Genomic DNA, 25,080 nt, shown 5'->3' with positions numbered 1-25,080 from the left:
CCTTCTTAGACTCTCACTGGCTACCCATACAAGCACGAATCCAATTCAAATTCCACTGCCTGATATTCAAAGCATTACACGGCTCTTCCCCCTCCTATCTAAACAACCGCTTAAACCAAATCTCCACCTCAAGACACAGAAGAACCTCGAACCCTTTCGCCTTCCCCCCACTCAAAGGCACACAACGCAAGAAAATGTTTGACAACCTTCTGGCAACACAAGCAGCAAAAATCAACCATTCCATCTCCAATCTTATGACAATATCAGACAACTTCAAAACATTCAGAAAAGAAATCAAAACCCTGCTTTTCAAAAAATTCATCCAAATATCTTAACCCCTCCTCTTTGACCTTCAGATAACCTTCCCCCAAATTACCCACCTTAACACCTTCCAATTAAACAAATACCATCAATAGATTGTAACCTACCCTCTCTAACTGAATTCCATATGTATTTTTCATACAGTTCTTCACTGTCAGTTTAATTTCCATCCTATAAGTTCACATAGAATTTTTCTTTTTTCAACCATCTTTATTTTCTCTTCTTTATTAATTTCCAGGTACTTTAGTTAGATTGTGAGCCTTCGGGACAGTAAGGGAATTTTTTTAAGTACCTTCTTACTTCTCATTTATAATCTTAATGTATATTTTCTTCAAACCGCTTAGAACCTAACGGATGTAGCGGTATATAAGAAATAAATTACATTATATTACTCCACACTCCTTCCTTTTGAAACTGTCTTTTCCACATCTAAGAATGCCACTGAGAGAACACAGTAAAGGCAAGAAGTGGCCGTTTGCTTCAGCGGTCCTGCTTGTCACTCTGCCTATATTTGGCCTGTCTCATTTTAGCTTCAGTGGAAAGACAAAAAAAAAAAAAAAAGTGAGATGTAGATTCACTATTAATGCACTATTTGTGAGCAGAGGCTGCAGTTGGTTTGGTTGCCCTTCAGCAAGTGTTTGTTTTGTTTTCAAATGGCTGATATATTTCAAAATATAAAAAAAACATTTTTGACATTTCGTGAGACCCAACAGCAAACTTTTCACTCATTTAATTTGAACCCCCCCCTCCCCTTTTGCACAAGCGTAGCGTGGTTTATAGCGCCGGTCATGGCGGTAACAGCTCTGACACTCATAGAACTCTTATGAGCGTCAAAGTTGTTACCGCCGCGGCCAGTGCTAAAAACCGCACTACGGTTTTATAAAAAAAAGGGGGGGGGGTTTTTTGGCGGTACCTATGTCGGATGCCTAACGACGCATAAGTCAACCACGCCTATTCCCACAACCATGCCTACTTTGAAGACTTGTATATTCTTCCCAACGTATTATATTTCCTCAGCCTGTCCCTGTTCTAAATTACATTACATTAGTGTCTTCTATCCGGCCAAAACCTTTCAGTTCTTGGCGGTCTACAACAAGAGTTGGCCAGGGCATTCCCAGGGAAAATACATGGTTAATAGATATAGTATGTGGCGGGATCTGTGGCGGGTCGATCAGGTTTAGTTAGATCATTTGACAAAGTTTTAAGTTCCTTCCTGAATGTTTTGTTTTTGGGCGTCATAGTCAGCAGATTGGAGAGGAGGCGGTCTAGTCTCGCTGCTCTGGCGGCTAATAGTCCGTCGTATATATATATATTTTTTGCTTTGTTTGTATACCTTTGATTGGGGGGTGGGTAAAGTGTGCATGAGTTCTCCTTGGTCAAGAAAGACAGTGATGTAAACCTATCCAGTGACGATACTTCGTAACTAATTATTAACATGAGCGCAGGATCTTCCTCCACCTCTCCCGGCCTCACTCTTTTTTGCAATTTCTTTTCTGTGGTACATGATTTCAAACAGGAGATTCGTGTAATTCACCAATGCGCTTTCCTATCTTTTCTTCACTTGTTACCACCTGCCAGAGAGATTTTTCTGATCATATGTTTCCTCCCTAGGACGCAGCAGAGACTTAAAGTTAGGGAAACAATTTCTTTAGGATGCTTCTTGCTATTTTCTTGTAGCACCTAATTATTTTCTGGTCCGACCTCTCATAGTACAGCATGTTCTAAGTAACCTCCCTAGAAAAATAAAGGAATTGTAGAATCTTTTTTAATCTCTGGGATAGGCCCTGATTCACATTGCACAGCAGCTCTTTATAATTCATACGACCAGCGACTCAAAACTAAGGAATACAAGTCAATAAACAAGTTGAAGGGGGAAGAAGGTTTTTCTTGGCCTATCTCAGTACAGCTGGGAGTAGTTGGAGAGCTATGCTTCCTTCATTAGCTCTCAAAAACTAGTCTCAAATGGATATATGGCGCTAGGCCAGGGGTGGGCAAACTTTTCAGCTCATGGGCCACAATGGGTTCTTAAATTTGACAGAGGGGTCGGACCAAGAGCATCTTTCAATCCCTCCATCTTTCCCAATCCCCTGTGCATCAGAACCCTTGTCCAGCTTCTATCCTTCCCTCCCTCCCTCCCATCTCTTGTACAGCAGAACCTATGCCCAGCTTCCATCCTTCCCTCCTTCCCATCTCTTGAGCAGCCGAACCCTTGAGCACCCCCCCCCCCACCGCTGCACAGATGAACCCCCGCTGACCCTCCATCCTTCCCTCCCATCCGAACCCCACCGACCATGAGCCCTACAGTCCTCCCTCCAGAGCAGTGTCGGGCCGGCAGCACTCCATACAGGCTGCATCATGGCCTTCTCTCGTCGGGGCCTTCCGTGTGCCGCGTTACTGATGACAAGTCAATGAAGCCATCCACGTGTGGCAGTGGCGGCAAAAAGGAATGATTAAGAAGGGAATCACAAACAGATCGGAGAAGGTTATCGTGCCTCTGTACCAGGCCATGTTATGCCCTCACCTGGAATACTGCATCCAACACTGGCCGCCGTACATGAAAAAGGACATAGTACTACTCAAAAGGGTCCAGAGAAGAGCGACTAAGATGATTAAGTGGCTGGAGGAGTTGCCATACAGTGAAAGATTAGAGACACTGGGCCTCTTCTCCTTTGAAAAGAGGAGACTGAGAGGGGACATTATCGAAACATTCAAGATAATGAAGGGAATAGACCTAGTAGAGAAGGAGAGATTGTTCACCCTCTCCGAGGTGGAGAGAATGAGAGGGCACTCTCTAAAATTGAAAGGGGATAGATTCCGTATAAATGTAAGAAAATTCTTCTTCACTCAGAGAGTGGTAGAAATCTGGAACGCTCTTCCAGATTCTGTTATAGGGGAAAGCACCCTCCAGGGATTCAAGACAAGGTTAGACAAGTTCCTGCTGAATCAGAACGTACGCAGGTAAGGCTAGACTCAAATAGGGCCCTGGTCTTTGACCTAAGGGCCGCCGTGTGAGCAGACTGCTGGGCGTGATGGACCACTGGTCTGACTCAGCAGCGGCAGTTCGTATGTTCTTAGTAATAGTAGTACGGAGGAAGATTGGTTGTCATATAGCCTGGCGCCATGTCGTGCAAGGATTTGAACGCTAGCATCAGGCCCTTGAAGACACAACGTTTGGCTACAGGCAGCCAGTGAGCTGACAATAGACAGGGTCAAGGGCACGGAGACAGGGTCAAGGGCACGGAGACAGGGTCAAGGGCACGGAGACAGGGTCAAGGGCACGGAGGCTTTTTAGAAGTTGGATTGCTGCATTTTGCACACCTGTGCCTGGCCTTCAAGGGACAATAGAGAAGCTTTTTTTTTTTTCAGTGATGCCAACATCTTTCCTTCCATTCCAGCCTCCCTCTCGCAGGTCTCTACTTGCCACAGCAGCAATTGAGACAGAAGGGTGGCTACTGGAAGCAGGCAGAAGGCTGGATTGGTCTCCTGCTCATGCCAAGTTGTGATGTTACTTCTGCTCTGCCAGTAATGGATCCTTCTTCCTGCCACATCCCGCCTACTGTGAAGTAACATCCTTTTTCCACATAGGTGGGATGTGGCAGGAAGAAGGACCCATGGCCCGCAGAGCAGAATTAATGCAATAACCTGGCACAGGATCAAGAGGCCAATCCAGCATTCTGCCTACCATCAGAAGCCTCCCTTCATACCCAGTGAGCCAAGCACAGGAGCAGGAGACTGAGCAGTAAGATACTGCTTCACAACCAGGAGATTACATAGAAACATGATGGCAGATAAAGTTCAAATGGCCCATCCAGTCTGCCCATCTGCAGTAACCATTATCTCTTTCTCTCTCCGAGAGATCGCCACGTGCCTATTCCAGGTCCTTTTGAATTCAGACACTGTCTCTGTCTCCACCACCTCTTCTGGGAGACTGTTCCATGCACCTACCACCCTTTCCATAAAAAAGTATTTCCTTAAATTACTCTTAAATTATTAGTCTATTATATATTTGTTAAGTAAATTTCTCAATTTTATTATTTTATAATTTTATAATATTTCATATGTTATTTCCTATTTAGTATCATATTGTTTTTATTTACTGTATAAATTGTTAATTTTATATTATTTTATGTTATTTACTATTTTAATATCATGTTTACTCATACATTGTAATTCGCTTAGAAATAATTTTAATTAAGCGATTAATCAAATATAAATAAAACTTGAAACTTGAAACTTGGAGCCCAGGGCCAGATTTAGATGAAAAGAGGCCCTAGGCTATTCCACTTATGAGGCCCTTTCACCTCCCATTTTTAAGTTTGTAAATTACATGAGAGATAATAAAATACATCATTACTGTGATATATATCAATATGTTAAATGAAACATGTTGTTATTGGTACTAACCTTTATAAAAAATGTGACACGGATAATAAATAAAAAAACGTCGAGAACACTTATTTGGACATTTATTCTCAGCACCATATATAGTACTTGTAACAATAGCTAATCAAACATAACACACAACATTGCCCCTTCCTATGTCCATAGTACCCCCAGTGCGTCCTTCCTCACCTCACCCCCCCCCTCCGATGCCCGCCTGCCTCCCATCCCCCTTCCATTGAACACCCCCATGCCATCCTGCCTGCCTGCCTTCCATTAAACCCCCCACCCCCTCCGATGCTAGCCTGCCTGCCTACCATCCCCATCCCCCTTCCACTGAAACCCCCCACCCCCGAAGCCAGTCTGGGCTGCCCTGTCCTGACGGATCCACGTTTTGCCTCTCTCCCCGCGGGGCTGGGCTTTGCCCAGCTGTTTCTGGAGTGACGTCTTTCCCTCCCCGATCCTCCTCCCAGGATGAGAAAAAGAAAGGGAGAAGCCGAGTCGGCGCCCCATTGCGGCCGGAGCCGGTTCCAATCCCGAAGCGTAGAATTTCTCCTTATTTTTGGTTCAATGTTTTAGTGTTCACTGTTTTTAGAATAGTGTAATTTTAATTTTGCTAACAATTTGAATGTAGGCCCCTCTTGATCTTGAGGCCCTAGGCTGAAGCCTAGTTAGCCTATAGGAAAATCTGGCCCTGATGACGGGCACTGCATCACCACCCCAAAAGCTGAATCTGGTGCAACCTGATTGCAGAGAAGTAGAAGAGGGGAAGGGAAGGTTTTGGAGGGGATGGGAAGGTATCGCGCCCCTCCCCCCAAAATGCTGACCCCTTATACACACGTGCTTCACAGAATGAGACAATTCATTGTGGCCATTCAGCGCCGGAACAGCTACAACGAATCGTTCTCTGGGGATTTGCTTGAGGGAAGATGCTTGAGTATCTGATTGTAAAAACCGCTTAGATAACCTTGATAGGCGGTATATAAAATCCTAATAAACTTGAACTTGAAACTTCACAGGTCACTTTTTAGCGCAGTTGAGTAAAAGGACCTCTTGGAAAGTTTAAAAAGGAATCATAAACTGAAATTTAATTAATCTTCATGGTTATGTGTTGAAAACTTTTGAACGCACAGTCGAGGTTTGGTTTAAATTTGGGACGCTCTGTTATAAAGCGGTACAAGGTCAAGCACCTGGTTATTTACTAGAACAATTTACATTTTTTAAGGCAGTTTGTCCACTAAGGATAACTTCATTGTGTACGAGATTGTCTTTACAAGAAATTTTTGCATCGAACAATTGCATATCAGGCTGCGTATTTTAGGATTCAGAACTGCGTATTTTGTTTGCTTTTTCGATTTCATATATTTTAATATTATTTATTACCCACTTTCACTAGATTAAACATATGCATTTCTGAAAACTATTAAAGACCTCTCTTTTTGTAAAATTCTTAGGAAAGTAAGGAAGATGATATTTTTCTTGTATTTCATTGTGATGTACAGTCTCTTGATGATGTAAACCGCATTGATTTGGAAGGTACTGCGGTCTAGAAATGTATTTTCATGGAACATAATGTAATGAGGTTGTATGCAGTGTCATTAATCTATAAGCTGTTTGGCCTTTTTTGTGCTTGGAGAAATACTGAGCATTTAAAAAACACTTTGCTTTTGCACATTAGGTTTGGACCCAAAAATCCTACCAGCCACAGTTCCTTCTTAACTTCATGAATCGGTCTTTAGGGACTTTACACAAAAGGACTTAATTAGCAGCCTATCAGCAATCCATCAGCCTGACGCAGAAAGGAAAATGCATTAAAAAAAAAAAAAGAATACTAGAATTGGAACCAAGTTCTCTCTCCCCAGCTCGCCTTTGTTCAAGAGGCAGTTTCAGGAGAAGCTCTTTTTTTTTATCCAAAAGAGGCTTAATCATTCCAATCATTATAGGAAAAGGTTACGCTTTAGGGTTGAAACAAAGTGTCCTAGTTCTTACATCTTGTCATCTGCTCTGGTTCTTTTAGCTAAATGAGTCAGCCTATGATGACTTTATTATGAATCACGGTGTAATGAAAACTCAAACAAAGCGAATGGGGTTTTTTATGAACCTGCTGCCAGAACTCCAACTTCTTGTTTGGTTCTGGGATAATTATGGGTAGGAGTGCTATCTTTTTATCGAAGTAACATCTTGCGGGGCTGGTGCAAGAAGTACTGGGTGCCTGGGTGGATCTACATTCCCCTCCCCCCTCCCCCCCCCCCCACCGTCAGGCCCCTAGCCTGCCCTCCTCATCTAAATCTTTGACATCTGAATTCGGATCACAGTCCTGGAAAAATGCACTTCTCCCTCCATATTCACGGGGGATGCGGGCGGACCATGGCCGCAAATATGAAAAAACTGCAAATAACTTTTTATATGTTATTCGCTGTTTTTTTGTAACAGCCAGCGTTTTTGCAACTGAAACCGCGAATAACTAGAGCTGAAAGTACCTGGGAGTTTGCCGGATACCGAGTATGTGAGCAGCTCTCTCTCTCTCTCTCGATCTCGCTGGTTGGGCTGGCTGGGCTTCATGCAGGCTCTGCTTCTGCTCCTTGTCGCAATGAGAGGGGGCGGGGCAGGGGCCTGCGTGAAGGACGCGTCCCTTTTCAAAGCGCTCGGCACTTCTGTTTCCTGCGCTGTCTTCTTCAGTTCTGTGCTGTAAGAGGCGAGAGCAGCTGGCGGAGGAGATGATGCACTGTTTCTGGGTAGGAACTTTAATCATGATGTAATTTGGGGGGGGGGGCGGAATCAGCAGCCAAAAAATCACGAATATGTAAATCCGCAGATATGGAAACCACGGATACGGAGGGAGAAGTGTATTTAGAAACATAGAAACATAGAAGATGACATCAGAAAAGGGCTAAGCCCATCAAGTCTGCCCACTCTGCTTACCCACCCCCTGTCTATGCCCTAATGACCCAATTTCCTTATCTTGACCCTCGTAGGGATCCCACATGGGTATCCCATTTATTCTTAAAGTCTGGCACGCTGTCTGCCTCGATCACCTGCACTGGAAGCTTGTTCCAATGATCAACACTCTCTCTGTGAAGAAATACTTTCTGGTGTTGCCATGAAATTTTCCGCCCCTGAGTTTGAGCGGGTGCCCTCTTGTGGCCGAGGGTCCCTTGAGAAAGAAAATATCATCTTCCACTTCGACACGTCCAGTGAGGTACTTAAATGTTTCGATCATGTTTCCCCTCTCCCTACGAGAGCGTAGAGCTGCAATTTGTTCAGTCTCTCTTCATACGAGAGACCCTTGAGCCCCGAGATCATCCTGGTGGCCGTCCGCTGAACCGATTCAATTCTGCGCACATCTTTACTGTAATGTGGCCTCCAGAATTGCACACAGTACTCCAGATGAGGTCTCACCATGGCCCTGTACAACGGCATTATGACTTCAGGCTTTCGGCTGACGAAACTTCTATTGATACAACCCAATATCTGCCTTGCCTTAGATGAAGCCTTCTCCACTTGATTGGCAGTTTTAATGTCTGCACTGATGATTACTCCTAAATCTCGTTCTGCTGAAGTCCTAGTTAAAGTTTCTCCGTTCAAGAAGTACGTCCTGCATGGATTTCCGCTTCCCCTTTAAATATTAAACTTTTTTGTATGCGTGCTTATTCGGATCTGTTGTTTTGATTGTAGGGTTTTCGGCTGCCTGCCACCCTAAGTGAACACCTTGTCTTCCTTAACCTCCCCCCCCCCTTTTATAAAACCTCAGAAGTGGTTTTTAGCAGAGGCTGGCGCAGGCACACTGAGTGCTCTGCACTGCTCCCAATGCCCATAGGAACACTCATACAGGGGTCCTACAAGTGCCCAGATAAGTAGAGCAACCGATAAAATGAAAAGTGAGGAGAAAAATGTCTCAGATCCCAGCCTCCATCCTACAGAGACAGGTGACAGGTATAGCAGGGTAAACCTCATAGGCATAAAAATCTCCTCATATACAAATTAAATTGGTGCTCTCTGCAATGCAAGTAAATCCCCTGAAATTTCAAAAATGAATGGCTTATCTGCATTATAAAAGGTCTGTCACACCAACGATGGCCAGCGTTTCACTTGCATGGCTGCTTTAGGGTATGAAGGCAAAACCAGGGGGAAAAAAAACAAAACCACAAACACAAATGTACCAAAGGCTGAGTGGAATTGTCCAGATCAGAATGATGGGCACTAATGAAAATGTCCTCCAATGCATCTGATAATATAGGAATCTTTATTCATCCAATGACATAAAAATCCATCCGACTCAATGACTCGACATGCACATGTTTCGGCCAACAGGCCTTCCTCAGCAGTCTTGAGAGTCACCAATGTGAATATCTGATAGGTCTTACCAGACTTCGAACAAAGAAAGTCAACCAAAACTTCTCAAAAGCGAATATAACATCAGGTAACAAGCGTCCTGCTGCTTGTTATCTGATGTTATATTCGCTTTTTGAGAAGTTTTAGTGAAAACATTTCAGTGTAGTATCTTCAGGGGAGACGCTTGCTACACCCCCAACAATTACCACACAGCCCTTTCACTGACCACACAATAATTGTTGCTGAATAAACTCACCACACGTTAGCTAAAGGGGCCTCTTGGTGAGCACAAAATTGACTTAATCTGTGATTTAACTTGCCTACCACCCATCTGCACATGTTGAAGAGTTTTAAAGCACGTTAAAGATATTTTTTAATTACAACAAATGGGTGAAATGAATTGAAAAAAATGACTGAAAATTGGGAAAAATCCCCTCCCCCCAAAAATCTGAAAGCGAAGGAAAATATTTCCCATTTGTGCACATCCCTTGAAAACTGCACATTTCTTCTTAAGAAATGATAAGATTCACCTATAATGGTTGTGTGTACATTGTGTGAATATGGCTGAGCCCTGTAGCAAAATACAGAATGAAATACTGACTAGAGAATGACATGGGGACAAATTTTTCTCCATTCCCGCAGGAACTCAATTTCCCTGTCCCGTCCCCGCAAGTTTTGTCGCTGTCGTTGTCCCTGTCCCAGCCCCATTCCTGTAAGCTCTGCCTTAATCGCACAAGCCTCAAACACTTACGATTTGAAAGTGTTTGAGGCTCGTGCAGATGAGGACGGAGCTTAGGCATTGGTGGAATAAGGCGTTATGACATCACAATCTGAGTTCTAGAATGTTGCTACTTATGATATTAAAGCATTTGAGGCTTGTGCAGATGAGGACGGAGCTTAGGCATTGGTGGAATGAGGCATTATGACATCACAATCCAAGCTTTAGAAAGTTGCTACTGATGATTTTAGAGTGTTTGAGGCTTGCGCAGATGAGGATGGAGCTTAGGCATTGGTGGAATGAGGCATTATGACATCACAATCCAAGCTTTAGAAAGTTGCTACTGATGATTTTAGAGTGTTTGAGGCTTGCGCAGATGAAGATGGAGCTCAGGCATTGGTGGAATGAGGCATTATGACATCACAATCTGAACTCTAAAATGTTGCTACTTAGGATTTTAAAGTGTTTGAGGCTTGTGCAGATGAGGACGGAGCTTAGGCATTGGTGGAATGAGGCATTATGACATCACAATCTGAGCACTAGAATGTTGCTACTTATGATGTTAAAGCGTTTGAGGCTTGTGCAGATGAGGACGGAGCTTAGGCATTGGTGGAATGAGGCATTATGACATCACAATCTGAGCTCTAGAATTTTGCTACTTAGGATTTTAAAGCGTTTGAGGCTTGTGCAGATGAGGACGGAGCTTAGGCATTGGTGGAATGAAGCATTATGACATCACAATCTGAGCTCTAGAATGTCGCTACTTAGGATTTTAAAGCGTTTGAGGCTTGTGCAGATGAGGACAGAGCTTGCAGGAACAAGGCAGGGACAGGAAAAGAACTTGCCAGAATGGGAAAATGAGTTCCTGCAGAGATGGGGAAAAATTTGTCCCCATGTCATTCTCTACTTTGGAGAACAGAATAGAAAATTGAATATATAAATAGTGTGAATAGTTTCAGCCTCTGATAACTAGACCTAGCATTGTGACATTATAATGCATCATTCTACCAATTGAAGCCAACCTCATCAGTGATGTTACAATGGCTTGATTGTCCTATACTTGACTCACTTTTACCACATTTTGATTTCTAGAGTGGTGCGGTGTAGAGAATGACACGGGAACACATTTTCCATATCCCCACAGGAACTCAATTTTCCCGTCCCTGCCCCATTCCTGTAAGCTCCGCCTTAACCACACAAGCCTTGAACACTTATGATTTTAAAAGGGTTTGAGGCTTGTGCAGATGAGGACAGAGCTTGCAGGAATGGCGCAGGGACAGGAAAAGAACTTGCCGGAAAGGGACAGGAAAATGAGTTCCTGCGGGGACGGGGAAGTATTTTGTCCCCATGTCATTTTCTAATACTGATCGTTTGGCATTACTCTGTGTCGCTGCTCATTTTCGGGGCTGAATTCAATGCCTGAATTGGCACGTCCCTTATTTATGGCATATTGTTCAATACAATCTTTCTGTTTTGTGTTTTTTAAGTTTGCTTTTTTTTTTTTTTTTTTTTTTTCCAGTGAGAGCCATATTATCAAGGTGTGAAAGAGCAAAAGCAGCCACATAAGCAGAAACAAACATTTGTGCAAAATGTTTTGCCAGGACATTGGTTTTTCCTTAAATGTAGCATTTTTTGTGCAAAGACCCCTCTGTGCCTTTTGTACATGTTTTCATATGGAATTTGCTGGAAACTTGAATCTGCCTCTGCTTGTTCGCCCGCTGTGAGGAAGGTGTCCTTGAGCTGTGCTTTGTGCAAGGATGAAACCCATCGCTCTTAAGGGTGAAGGGCAGTCTTAGGTGGCTCTGGCAATTGGAGTGGAGCTGTCCAAAGTCCTTCACAGTACAAAGAAAGCAAGGTGCATTAAAGGCATTTGCCACTGTTTATTCAGAGAACCTTAGCTTCCACGACTCGTTTAAAGCAGACTAAAATGTCACAAAAGAGAAAAAAAAAATATTAAAATGAAGCGAGGCAAGTAGAAAAGTTGGAAATTAAATGTTTGCACTAAAGCAGCTGCCGAGCAGCCCATGCATACCATTTGAGCTTTTACCGCCTGCAGAATGGATGGCAATATGTGCTTTGTCATTGGATGCAGAAAAGGCACTTGATAGAGCTGAGCACGGTTTGTTGATGTGGTACAAGTGTTACCGTATATACTCGAATATAAGCTGAGGTACATACTCGAATATAAACCGAGGTAACCCTTTTCCTCCCAAAAAAGAGGAAAAAAGTTTGACTCGAATATAAACTGGGGGGTTAATATTCAAGTACCTTGTCCAGCTCTGCACCCAGCCCCCCTTATTCCGTGCCCTTCCGGGCTCTGCCCGAAGCCCCTCTCCCTCCCTGGCTCTGTACCCTGTCCCCCCTCCCTTCCTGCCCTCCCAGGCTTTGCACTCTGTACCCCTCTTACCCTCCAAGTATCTTGTACCCTCTCCCTCCCTCCTGATGCCTTGCAGGCTTCTGCTGGGCTTGCCTTAAGGCCCGGGGGTTCAGCGGTGGACTGAGACAGGAGGAGTCCATCCCTTATCCTGTCCCGGCTGACTGTGCCTTCCTTTAACTCCCTTCCACCTCCCCCACGTACCTTTTACAATCACCGGTGGTCCAGTGGTCAACCGGAGAAGGAGCGGCCTTCCCGCGCTCCTTCATGGAGAATGGCTAATGATTGGCTGCCGCGAGTTCTCATGAGGCATGCGAGAACTCACGGCAGAGAGTCATTAGTGACTCTCCCATGATAAATTTAAAAGTAACTTGAAGGCTTTTCTTTTTAAAGACGCATATGGTGTATAATAGTCCTTTTAAGGACGGTAATGGAAATCTGTTCCTTGCCATCTTTTAATCATTTTAGCTTATTTTACATAATTCTAGACTTTTTATACTTTGTTCCCCTTCCTTTTGTCTTGATCCCTCTTTCCCTCTCTTTCTCTTTATACTTTGTTCCCCTTCCTTTTGTCTTGATCCCTCTTCCCCTCTCTTTCTCTTTATACTTTGTTCTCCTTCCTTTTGTCTCGATCCCTCTTCCCCTCTCTTTCTCTTTATACTTTGTTCCCCTTCTTTTGTCTTGATCCCTCTTCCCCTCTCTTTCTCTTTATACTTTGTTCCCCTTCCTTTTGTCTTGATCCCTCTTCCCCTCTCTTTCTCTTTATACTTTGTTCTCCTTCCTTTTGTCTCGATCCCTCTTCCCCTCTCTTTCTCTTTATACTTTGTTCCCCTTCTTTTGTCTTGATCCCTCTTCCCCTCTCTTTCTCTTTATACTTTGTTCCCCTTCCTTTTGTCGTGATCCCTCTTCCCCTCTCTTTCTCTTTATACTTTGTTTCCCCTTCCTTTTGTCTTGATCCCTCTTCCCCTCTCTTTCTCTTTATACTTTGTTTCCCCTTCCTTTTGTCTTGATCCCTCTTCCCCTCTCTTTCTCTTTATACTTTGTTTCCCCTTCCTTTTGTCTTGATCCCTCTTCCCCTCTCTTTCTCTTTATACTTTGTTTCCCCTTCCTTTTGTCTTGATCCCTCTTCCCCTCTCTTTCTCTTTATACTTTGTTCCCCTTCTTTTGTCTTGATCCCTCTTCCCCTCTCTTTCTCTTTATACTTTGTTCCCCTTCCTTTTGTCTCGATCCCTCTTCCCCTCTCTTTCTCTTTATACTTTGTTCTCCTTCCTTTTGTCTTGATCACTCTTCCCCTCTCTTTCTCTTCATATAAATTGTATTTCTGCCCTTCTCCATCTTGTATCGGTAAGTTTAAGTTTGTCAGTGCGTTTGATTGTTTGTAGCAATGTTTGTAATTTGTTTTTAATGTACATTTTTATTATACTCTGTTTTTATATTATGTATAAACCGCTTTGAATTTTATATTATACTCTGTTTTTATATTATGTATAAACCGCTTTGAATTTTTAATCAGGCGGTATGTCAAATTTTTAAATAAACCTGAAACCTGATGAAGCAGGAGCGTGGGAAGGCCGCTCCTTTTCCGGTTCACCGCTGGACCACTGGGTCTTATGACAGGCCCAGCGGAGGCCTACAACAGGTCTTGGAGGGGGGGGGGGCGGGTGGGCGCTGATCCGAATATAAGCTGAGACCCCCATTTTTGGGCCCCAAAATCTGGGCTTATATTCGAGTATATACTGTACAGTATATAAGGTGCCTAAGGCCAGGGTGTGTGTTAATGGCTATCTGTCTGATGCTTTCCTGCTTTATCGAGGTACTAAGCAAGGGGCTCCCTTATCCCTGCTGTTGTATAATATTGCCCTAGAACCTCTGGCAATTGCAGTTAGAAATAACGGAGAGATTAAGAGAGTGCGGTGTAGCCGCATATGAGGATGTTTGACACCCTTTTCGAAGGCGTCATTCTTGAGAGCTTTGATTACTTTATTGGGAAAATTCTCAACGGTGTCTGGATCTAAGGTCAATTGGAGGTTATGCCTTTGAATGTTGAGGCTCGTAGAGACTACGCATAAGGGCCTTCCGTTAATATGGGCAGCCACAAAATTGAAGTACTTGCAGTGGTGTTGCGAGGGTGAGCGGCGCCCAGGGCGATGGTGCCCCTCTCATGCCCTCTTGCCCGCTCCCTTGCCACATGCTTGCACCCCTTTCCCGAACCTTTTCATCTTTGGTGTGGGCAGCCACAAAATTGCTGCTCGTGTCGGCTTCAGTGCTCTCTCTGATGTCATTTCCTGGGCGCGGGTCCTGGAAGTGACATCAGAGAGAGCGCCAAAGTGGCTGCTCACGCTGAAGTTTAAAAGGTATGGGGGAAGGGAAAGGGTGCACAGCAGGGGTAGGAGTGGGAAGGGGGCGGAGAGCAGGAGGGGTGCCCGCGTCCCCCCTTATTATGCCACTGAGTACTTGGGAGCTTAGTATGGCACATCAGTGGAGATCGTGATGCCCTGCTGAGTAGATTACTAATTGGCAGTGGCATAGTAAGGGGGTGGCAGGGGGTGCGGATAACCCCGGGTGCCATCTTGATGGGGGCACTGGCACCTCTCTGCCCCACCACAACATGCCTCACTCCCGCCATCCCTCACTCCACCCTGTACCTCCTGTAGATATTCGCCAGCGTGATCAACTTCTCCTGCCTGTTGTTCGTACCGGCCTGATTCCCCTTTGAACCACTTCTGGGTCGCGGGACCAGGAAGTGACATCAGAGGGAAACCCAATGCTGGTGCAAGCGGCTTTCTGGAGAAGCCACTCGCACAGATGATTTACAGAGATATATAGGGGGGAAGGAGAGCATGAGTGGGAGGCGGGGGTGGGGGCAGGAAGGATCAGGGGGGGGCATGTAAAGAGCAGTGGGGGGAGAGGAGGGCGTAGGGTGTGTTAAAGCCCCAGATGCCTCCTACCCTCGCAATGCCACTACGAATTGATCATCTTTATATTTGTCTTGCTGAGGAAGGCTTGAGGTGATCAAAATGACGTCGGCCCCTAAGGTAAGTGATATTTTGAGTATGGTACCTGTGCCTTTCCCAGGATCATCGTATAAAAATCTGGAAGATAGGATCTCCTGTTTTCTTTGAAGGGATAAACCTCCAAGAATTGCTATGTGAAAGCTTAAATTGCTTAGAGAAAGGTGTGTGTGTGTCTGTTAATTTTCCAGATTTTAAGTTGTAACATTTGGTTTATAGGACAGCTGCAGTGGTGGCTTGTTTTTTGCCAATAGGAGGTTTTAGTCGTTCCATATCACAAAACCTTTTAGTTGTACCGTCTTTGAAATTAATTAATACGTTGAGATCTAATAATTTTGCTGCCACTGCACCCACCCTATGGAATTCATTGCCCAATCACTTACACGTGGAAACCTCAATAAAGCAGTTTAAAGCTAAACTCAAAACATTTTTATTTGAGGATGCTTTTGGATAAAACTGTCCTTTTTAGAACTAAACTAACTACAGTCTCTTTCCCTACCTGTTGTTTTATCCCTAAGTGTGCTTTATCTTAAATTATTGTAGTTCAGTCCTACTTTCCCAATTGTGTCCAGTTAGTATATGTGTTTATGTTAAAGTCTACTAACTTGATACCGTATTGTATAATATTGTAACACTAATTGGTTTCGTTTCTTTTAATGATTTCTCTTTTATTATTGCTGTACACCGCTTAGAAATTTGAATAAGCGGTATAAAATTTTTTTAAATAAACTTGAAACTACTCGTTGGTTGCAATTGGAGAAAGCTACGGCTTTTCCAGTCCCTTTAAGAAACTGATGTGCCATGCAGGTTTCACAGGTGACATCTCTTTCTTCTGCTTTGCAGGCTGTTTTTTTGGCAGATGGTTTGCATTTAACTTGGCTCGATGCCAACCTTATTTCTTTATGGCATAATTCTGATAAAACTCAAGGGACTGCGGTCAGCTGGGTTGATTGACAAAGTAAAGGCATCTGGAATGTGGTCCACTTATTAAATTGGAGTGCGTTTAAGTCTTTCGAGGGATTGAGATATGTGCCAGTATTATCGCTGGTTGCAGCTTTGGCATTATTTGAAAGGCTCTAAATTCCATGAACAGGTGCTGAAGGGAAACACTGGCTTGTGTGGGATTATATAGACAGAATAAAAGATCCTCTCTGCAGTGGTATGGTTAGGTGGATGCGGGAGGGGTGCGGATTTCTTCTCCGCCATGCCCCGCCATGCTCATGCCATTCCTCCCCCCACCCCGTATCTCTGTATTATGTTTGCTAGTGCGAGCAACTTCTGCCTGTTGCTCGCACCAGTCTGGTTCCCCTCTGAATCACTTCTGGGTCACGGGGCCAGGAAGTGATGTCAGAGGGAAATCCAATGCTGGCACGAGGAGCATGCTGCCGAAGCCACTCATGCTGGCGAAGATTTAGAGGTCTGTGGGAGTGGGGAGGGAGAGCACAAGTGTGGAATGGTGGGCGAAAGGAGGGGGGGGCACCTCCTACCCCCTACTATGCCACTGCCTCTCCGGGCTACAGAAAATTCAAATTCAAGAATGTTGCTAGATGAACTGGGAGAAGTTGTGGACGTGGAGGATTGGGCAGGTTTTTGGATTAGTCTGTCGTCCTGTTCTATCTGCTTCTATCACTCAGCCATCGTGCTCTCTGGACGCCGTATAAAGTGTGCAGATTGCCGAGGGCTGGGTCTCAGGTTTGCTGGTCTTGTCAGTCGGAGGTGGGGACTCTGCATAATATAACATAACATCGTGTTTCTATACCGCATAACCATAAGTTCAATGCAGTTTACAAAAATTACATAATCTCCAAAAAAAGGGCCATAGATAACTACTCGGACAAGCACTTGGGGAAAAGATGAGACTTCAATTGTTTCCTAAAGTGTTCATAAGAGTGAGAAGTAAGTAACAGGGAATGATAGTCTTTGTCATGAAAAGCTCCTTGAAATGAAAGCAGATGATTAGCCTTTAACAGAGGGAAATACAGAGCTTGTGATTTTCTAATATTCTTATGGCATGCAATTGAAAATCTGTCAGCTAAACAAAGCGGGGCTTGGCCAGAGATGACTTTGTAGCATATGCAACCCAGTTTAAAGATAATGCGTGCCTCCACGGGGAGCCAGTGCAACTCATGGTAGAAAGAGGTTACATGATCATATTTCTTCAGACCAGTGTATCGCAAACTGTGTGCCTCCTGAGCTTTCTGGTGTGCTGCGGTACACTGGGGAAGAGGAGAGATGCTGGCACCGGATGATTGTCTTTGGCAGTGTTCTTCAACCACCAGTCCATGGACCAGTGCCGGTCCACAGAAATTTCCTGCCAGTCCACAGAGCCGGCACGTGCATCAGGCCCAAAACAGTGTTCTTCAACCACCGGCCCATGGTGCGATCGATGCGGCGTTATCTTCGAGCCAGCTCCCTCTTCCTAACTGATTCAGTGCACAAAGCCACGGACAGTGGCTCCTACGGGCGTCCTGCGCCTGAACCGGAAGCCTTCTCTCTGACGTTGCAACGTCAGAGGGAAGGCTTCCAGATGAGGCACGGGACGTGCAAGGTGCAATTAGTACTATTATGAGGGCGGGGTCTGGGGTGGAGATTGGGTAGAGATGGGCGGGGTCTGGCCCACGACTTAGCCCTGTGTTCTTCAACCGCCGGTCTACAGAATAATTCTTTTATTTCTGCCGTTTCATAGGTGTAAAAAGGTTGAAAAACACTGGTCTAGGGGATGTGCTTCCCAACGCCGACACCTCTTATCTCTGCCGGCCCTTCTCTTCAGCGCGGGTCTTTCTCTCGGCGCAAGGCCCATTTGAAGGTGTCTCGAGCCAGGGACACTAGGTTTAGTGTGGCCCGGCTCGAAAAAGTTTGCGGGACACTGCTTTAAACCATAAATCAGTCTTACCGCAGTATTCTGGATCAATTGCAACCTATGTTGCACACTTGCTCAAAGGTGAGGCAGTGTTGGTGTCCTTTATGGGGTAAAGTTGAAAGCATAATTCATTTTTTGGCTTCCTTTCATGTATAAGCGTTATTGTTTTATGGTCTGTAGCTTTACCTCATGTTCTGCAAAAAAAAAAAAAAAAAAAAAAACAGTAGCCAAATTGTTTGACATAGTTTTGGGCCTAGCCGCACAGCAAATATTTACACACTGGGAAAATAATTCAGCTTTGTCTGAGTGTACCTAGTAGAATGCTGTCTGTTTAGTACGGAAACAGTGACGTTGTAAGGGTGTGCAGCGCTGGGGGTGCCTCTCCCTCCCCCCCCTTCCCTTTCCCAGGACCTTTTTAACTTCTCTGGCATGAGCAGCGCGCCCATGTCGATGTTGGCTCACCCTTCGAACGCCACTTCCTAGGTGCGGGTCCCGGAAGTGATGTCAGAGAGAGCGCCGATGCTGACACGGGCAGCAACCTCGCACCAGGGAAGTATAAAAGATATGGGGGAAGGCAAGGGGTGAGTGGCAAGGAGAGGAACCGGGGGGGAGGGGTGGAGAGGAGGGGTGCCACACCCTTAGGAAGACAGCGCCTGGGCTGGACTGCCCCTCCCTTCCCCCCCCCACACCCCTTAGCTGCTGTTAAAATGCATAGTTTACCAACTCTAAGTCTAAAGTAGGCGTGTTTAGGGGTGCAGAAGGACTTAGGCGCCTATAATGTATGTCTTTAAAACCCTGGCCTACATTACAGGAGCCTAAGTTTTAAGTTAGGCGCAATTCTGTATCTGTTTAGATTCCATTTACAGAATTTCCCCGTAAGTGCTTAATACCCTGTAGTAGACGAATCCCAATGTAGGATCCTTTTCTAAATCTTGGTGGTGTACCGTAGAAACAGTCCATTGGCTAAGTGGTTCTGTGGCCTAATGTTTTGCGTGATTCCGCTACAGGAGCTCAAGTGTCGTAGCTGCCGATGAATGTCTTCCAGTTCTTCAATTTAAAAAAAAAAAAAAAAAAAAAAATCAAACAGCGAAGAGTCTTCTCGTGTGGTGCAACACTCTTGAGATTCGAATTCACTGCTCGGGTCTGGAGAAGGCTTTGTCTTGCTCCAAAAGTATAGTCGAGCCAAGAGGTATCATAATATTTAACTGCAGCGCAAGAAAGAGAAACCCCCGTTCTAGGACAATATTTAAGCAGCCGCCACGTTCTCTCGTTAGGGCTAAAATGTCAAATCCTCTACAATAATGGGAAAATGTGATAAAAGGAGCTCTGATTTCAGGCATGAAGGAAGCTGTTAAAAATTAATGAAGGCTCTCACAGGCCGCATTGAAACCTTCGCTGCTTAAAGAGCCCTGGGTGTAAATTCATTCTGTGGCTCGGTTTTGCATTCTGGCTCCTTCATTGTTCAATTTCATCAGCTGGGAGATCTATTTTACGGTTTATTAAAATTAGGCGCAACTTCCTGAGCAATCGTTTCATGACACAGCTTACGTTTTAAAACAATAGCAGGCCCAAGAATGAAAAGGACTTCAAAGAGAATGCTAATAAAGCTTGACAATATGAGCATTCAGACTTACAGATGAATTGAAGTAGTTGGGAAATTATTGTATGACTAGTCTTTAAGCCCGTTACATTAACGGGTGCTAGAATAGATGTGTCTGTCTGTCTGTGTTTCTTTATCTCTCTCTCCTTGGCCGCTGTCTGTATCCTTCTGTCTCCCCCCTTTTCCCCCCGAGCAAAACTGTCTGCCCCAGCACACACCTCCCCCCCAAAGCAGCCCCCTTTCCCTCTCCCTATCCATGGCCCCTTCTGTCTCCCCCCAGCACACCCCTCCCCCCAAAGTAGCCCCCTTTCCTTTTCCCTCTCCTCCTGGCTCCCGGTATTGATCCCCTTCTTATCCTCCCTCCATCCCGGCGTCTTCTGGCCTGCTCCTCTTCAAAGCAGCCTGCGATCGTGGTGGCCGGCTTTAGCGAACCTAGCAGGCCGGTCTCCAACTCGGTAGCATGTTCCCTCTGACACGATCCCGTGCGTCAGAGGGAGCATGCTACTGAGGTTGGAGAGCGGCCTGTGAGGTTCTTTAAAGCCGGCCATGATCGCAGGCTGCTCTGAAGAGTAGGATCAGCGGTGGCAGCGGCAGCGGCGAGTGAGGGCTGGAGGTGTGTTCTCTGCCGAGGACGCGGGCAGGGAGAGAGCACAGTCGGGCGCCTTCAGCCACAGCACGCGCCTCCAGCCCTGCAAGCGCCGTGAGGTGTCAAATAGAATACTGCCACAGAAGCACACTTCACGGCACCAGGAATCACGAATTTTCAAGAGCATATGCGCGCTCTAGGGTTTTATTATTATAGATGTCATAACTATATTATAGCCCCCTTGGCTCTTAAATTCAGGCCTGCCATTCATTGGCCTAGATTTTGTAAGGTGTCATCGACTCGTGTTCAAATCCTAGAGACTTGTACATTTTCACCAAGTTTTCGTGGCAGAATACAGAAGTGGATTGCCGGGCCTTTCTTCTGTGCAGTATAAGTTTGATGTTGCATCAAACGCAATCCTCTGCCTTCAACACTGCCCATTTGTTAATGCCCAGATGGGTGGTACATCGTTAGTGTGTCAGTACATAGTGTTAGATTTTCCTTTGGGAAAATCCGGACCCATAGCCACGCCCCCAGGACTGGCCAGTTCCACCTCTGGCACGCTCCGTACACCCCTCAGCCCAGCCCCAGATAGCATCTACGCATGTGCGGATGCTCCTTCCCGACGCAATTTTGTCGGGATGCTTTTCAAAACCTGGACAAAGTGCTCATGATCTGTCTAATCTTCCTGGGGCAATGGGGGGATTTGGTGACTTGCCCAGGGTCACAAGGAGCAGTGTGGATTTGAACCCACAACCTCAGGGTGCTGAGGCTGAAGCTTTAACCACTGCACTACACTCTCCCCCATGTTCATTTTGTGCATTTATGGACTGCTGGAACATCTGAGACATAGATTCTCTTAGATCACAACTACAAAAATGTACTATTTCTATAGCGTTACCAGGCGCATGCAGTGCTGTACATTGGACATGGAAGAGACAGCCCCTTAGGTTTTCAAGATAATCTAAGGAATAGGCTTGAGACAGATTTGCATGTGCTGCCTCTGTTGTATGCAAATCTGTCTCATTCATATTCAATGTGTCTAACAGTGTGTCGTGAGGATAGAGATGAGAAGAATCCTTACTTTAGGTAAAGCCAACTTCTTAAAGTAGTTTAAAATATTAAATGCATTTTAATGAACTTCTTTGAGGGCTTGTTATAGGATTTTCTTCAGGTTTCCTGTTGCATTTTCGCCTCTTTAAATTGTCTTAAATCATCCCCGTGTCAATAACCGTAGCAAATGCCAGCTCCCAGAAAAGCTGGTTTATTTGGTTGGATTTAGGGGACACGCCTTGATTTTATGCTGATTTAGCTGTCAGAGCTGGTTCGAACAAGTGCAGCTAAATAAACTCTGACATCACCAGCCCACAAACAGTTTGCTGGGAGCAGGACCAGTTTGGCAATATATTTTAAGCATTTAATTTTTCAAAGGAGAGCAGGGAAGAAATGTAGGGCACTTAAAGAGCTGCCAGGTTTCCCAGCTCTAGACAGTGGATGTTTTGCATTTCTGTCCCAGTGCATTGTGGTATTTGTAGTCCCTGAAATCAGAGCTGCGGATTCCGTAATGCACCAGAATAGGGTTGGAAAGTTGCCAAGTTTCAAAAGGTAGATTTAAGGCTAATCCTGAATTGCTGCCTTGGGTAACTTGGCAACTTTCCACATATTCCCTCCCACTAAATTTGTCTTGCTGATGGAGTGATATTGTTACACTGGGAGCATTATGATCCTCAATGTTAAACTGTTAAGCGCAAGTGCAGGTTAATTGAAGAGGGTGTGACCTGAAAGCCTAGGATGGTGGGGATGCAACTCATCTTTCAAGGCTTGTTTACATAAGGTGTTAATGTCTTAATGCAGCATTAGCTCAGAAAAACAGGTAAGTGCAAAAGGTGTTAGAGCTTAAGAACATAAGAGCTGCCATACTGGGACAGACCGAAGGTCCATCAAACCCAGTATCCTGCTCCCACCAGTGGCCAACCCAGTTCCCAAGTACCTGGCAGAAACCCAAAGAGTAGCAACATTCCAGAGCTGAGATTGTGATGTCATAATGCCTCATTCCACCAATGCCTAAGAGCCAACCTCAGCAGTGATGTCACAATGGCTCAATTGTCCTATAATTGGTTCACATAAGAACATAAGAATTGCCATACTGGGACAGACCGAAGGTCCATCAAACCCAGTATCCTGTTCCCACCAGTGGCCAACCCAGGTCCCAAGTACCTGGCAGAAACCCAAAGAGTAGCAACATTCCAGAGCTGAGATTGTGATATCATATGCTAGATTTACACAAAGGCCACAGATCGGATCCGATCCATGAGCAATCCGATCTGATCCGTGGCCAGGGGGCTGATTCACGAATTGCCCTAATGCAAATGAGGGCAATCAGAATCACACCCCTAACCGACTGCACAGATCACTCTCCAGCGATCCCGATGCATCTGTAGATGGTCTGCGCATGCGCTGGCCCTCTGTGCCTGGCAGAGCTGGAAACCTTTTTGCTTTTTTTTTTTTTTTTAAACTTTGCGAGCCCGTGGTTTTAACTCGCTTGAAAACCGCAGTGAGTGGCGCCATTTATAGAATTCAGGCCTCAGTCTATGAAATAGGCACAGACATCAGTCTTGAGAGATTAGCTCAGAATGTCATACAGAACCTGGAGAATGGACAGAGAATGACATGGTGACAAAATTCATCACTGTCCCTGTCCCAGCAGATAACCGCGGAAAACCATCTCCATATCATTCTTTAAGGAGAGGAGGAAGAATCAGAGTATGAATGGGCCCAGCCACTGACCCTCAATCCTTGCAATTGAAGAATGCTGGTGTAGAAGGACTGAGGTTGAGATAAGACACTAAATAATGACAGTCTCTTATCCAGAGCAGATAATGTGATGTCATGCCTCATTCCACCAATAAGAGCCAAGCTTATCAGTGATGTCACAATGGCTTCATTGTCCTATACTTGGCTCATTTTTATTATATATAGCAGTGATGTCCATTTCTTGAGACATTTCTTTTATCTTTAATTAAGAAGGAAGTTATCAATGTGGGCTCCTGTTAAGACAAGTTATTTTACTGTTAACCTCAGTTATTAATAACTAGTGTTTAAGCCCGTTACATTAACGGGTGCTAGAATATATGCCCGTCTGTCTTTCTTTATTTATGTCTCCCTCCCTGCTCCTGTCTCTTTCTTCCTTTCTTTCTGTCTCTCTCCCTATTGCTATTTTTCTCTCTCCCTGGCACCCTTTGTCTGTCTGTCTGTCTCTCTGGTCCCCTGTCTGTCTTTATTTCTGTCTGTCTCTCTCCCTGGCCTCCTTTGTCTGTCTGTATTTCTTTCTGTCTCTCCTCCCCCCCCCCCCCACTTTCCTTTGCAGAAGCAGCAGCAGTATTTCCCTTCCTTTCCAGGTCCCTGTGAAGTAGTAGCAGCATTTTCCCCCCCACTCCCTTCTCCCCCCCCCCCCACTTTCCTTTGCAGAAGCAGCAGCAGTATTTCCCTTCCTCTCCAGGTCCCTGTGAAGTAGTAGCAGCATTTCCCCCCCCACTCCCTTCTCCCCCCCCCACTTTCCTTTGCAGAAGCAGCAGTGGTATTTCCCTTCCCCTCCAGGTCCCTGTGAAGCAATTCCCTTCTCTTACCGTGAGCGGTCCTGCTCCGTTCGGCCCCTCCCTTCTCTTAATGCGATCTGGCCTGCTCTGTTCGACCCCTCCCCCTTCCCCTCCCGCGGGCTGGCCTGCTGCGGCCGAAGGTTTTTGTTTCAAATTTTAAAAGTACCGGCGGCAGCTCCTCTCATGCTGCTGATCCTCCTGTAAAGAGCAGCCTGCGATGGTTGCCGGCTTTAGTGAACCTCGCAGGCCGCTCTCCAGCCTCGGTAGCACGTTCCCTCTGATGCACGGGATCGCATCAGAGGGAGCGTGCTACCGAGTTGGAGAGCGGCCTGCGAGGTTCGCTAAAGCCGGCCACCATCGCAGGCTGCTCTTTACAGGAAGATCAGCAGCAGCGGTGGTTGCAGCAGCGGCGAGTGAGGGCCGAGGTGTGTTCCCTGCCGAGGTCGCGGGCAGGGAGAGAGCTTGCCTGGCTTCCAGGGTGAGTGAGGGCGGGAGGAGGGGAGTGGCCAGAGTGATCATTGGCCGGGTTCTAAAATGGAACACAGCCACGGATCACACACCACGGCGGCAGTAATCACGCTTTTTTAAAAGCGCATGCGCCGCTAACCTTTTATTATATAGGACTAGATCTCATTGCATTAAAAGCGACCAAGTTAGTGATAAAACAACACATCTTAATGGTAACCCACACTGATAACTCCAATGACATGGTGACAGAATTCATCCCTGTCTCTGTGGTTAACCATGGGAGATCATCCCCATGTCATTCTTTAAGGAGAGAGGGAAGAATCAGAGTATGAATGGGCAAAGCCACTGACCCTCAAAGCTTGCACTGAAGAATGCTGGTTTAGAAGGACTGAGGTTGAGATAGACTCTAAAGAATGACACCGGACGGTTTCCCCGCAGGGATGGGAACGGTGATGACTTTTGTCACTGCAGAACTCTTCACGCCGAGGACAAAGAACCTCAACCATTAAGCAATTCTGAAAGGAGAGTTTTCATTCTTTTAGAAAGCTGTATCTCTTCCTACGCATCGCTCAATATGGGGTGGATTCATGGGCTTCTGTCCCTCAGGTCTTTAATTGAGGGCCTCTTTTGCAAGGACATGGTAGCGATGCTGTCGCAGTAAATGCACTGAAGCCCATTCAATTCCTATGGGCTTTGGTGCATTTACCGAAGAAGCATCACTACCGCGGCTTTGTTAAAAAAAAACAACAACCCTGAGCATAAAGAGGCAACAATTCTGTAAAGTGGCACCAGCTCGTAGGCACTTACAACAAAGTAACCATTGGTATTATAATC

At 45.4% G+C, this 25,080-nt stretch overlaps 1 long non-coding RNA gene across 1 annotated transcript in view; it reads left to right on the top strand.

The window, feature by feature from the left end:
• Nucleotides 1-11,635, top strand: part of LOC117367142 — an 89,066-nt gene extending 77,431 nt beyond the window's left edge. The window contains exon 3 of the long non-coding RNA XR_004540702.1: nt 11,271-11,635. This is a non-coding gene — a long non-coding RNA (uncharacterized LOC117367142). The remainder of the gene's footprint in view (nt 1-11,270) is intronic.
• Nucleotides 11,636-25,080: the final 13,445 nt, after the last annotated feature.

This window comes from Geotrypetes seraphini, chromosome 9 (genome assembly GCF_902459505.1).
Source record: "Geotrypetes seraphini chromosome 9, aGeoSer1.1, whole genome shotgun sequence".
In the NCBI taxonomy this organism is placed as follows: Eukaryota; Metazoa; Chordata; class Amphibia; order Gymnophiona; family Dermophiidae; genus Geotrypetes; species Geotrypetes seraphini.
This window is presented reverse-complemented; position numbering and strand designations above follow the sequence as displayed.